The sequence below is a fragment of the Pygoscelis adeliae genome, unplaced genomic scaffold, assembly GCF_000699105.1.
Source record: "Pygoscelis adeliae isolate BGI_AS28 unplaced genomic scaffold, ASM69910v1 Scaffold359, whole genome shotgun sequence".
NCBI lineage: Eukaryota > Metazoa > Chordata > Aves > Sphenisciformes > Spheniscidae > Pygoscelis > Pygoscelis adeliae.
This window is the reverse complement of record NW_008825553.1, coordinates 1070385-1070942: the sequence shown is the minus strand read 5'-3', so window position 1 is coordinate 1070942 and position 558 is coordinate 1070385. Positions and strand designations below refer to the sequence as shown.

The following is a 558-nucleotide window of genomic DNA, read 5'->3' as shown; positions in this document are numbered from 1 at the left end:
GTTGCTTGCCGGAGAGGTGCGAGAAGCATTTTAAATTAGTGCTGCCTCTTGAATTGCCCAGTTCTTGCAGGCCGGTGCTGCTGCCTTTCTGAAAATGCCAAAAGAAAAAGAGAAAAATAACTTCTAAAATATTAAGGCTGAAAACTACCTTCTGTAATTAACTGCACATTAATGAACTGCTTTGTGCCCCTGCAGTCAGTATCTGTAGAGGTAATGACAGCCAGGCCTGCTTTACTCCTAGCAATTAGTTTAACAATTACTGTCTATATCTTTTCCAAACATCTAATGTAATTTTTGTTTTTATTTATGCTTAACAAAGCAGCTATGCCCAGAAGTGAGTGTTTTTGTTTTTTGTTGCTTTTGCTGTAGGTCAGTTCAGTTTATTCGTATTAATGTTTTTTCTTTGTTGCTTTTAATGCCGAGAATGTTTAGAGAAAACAAAACACCAAAAAAAAGTTCTAAACACTGTTGCATTACCTTGCTGTGAGCTGCTTTAGCTGGTGGGGTCGTGGGAGTCCTTTGGGGGGGGGGGGGGGGTAAAAAAGGGGGTTTGTTTTA

At 39.4% G+C, this 558-nt stretch overlaps 1 protein-coding gene across 1 annotated transcript in view; it reads left to right on the top strand.

Moving 5' to 3' along the window:
• The window catches only part of MACF1 (microtubule-actin crosslinking factor 1), a 112826-nt gene that overhangs the window by 99969 nt on the left and 12299 nt on the right, over positions 1 to 558 (top strand). The window lies entirely within an intron of this gene.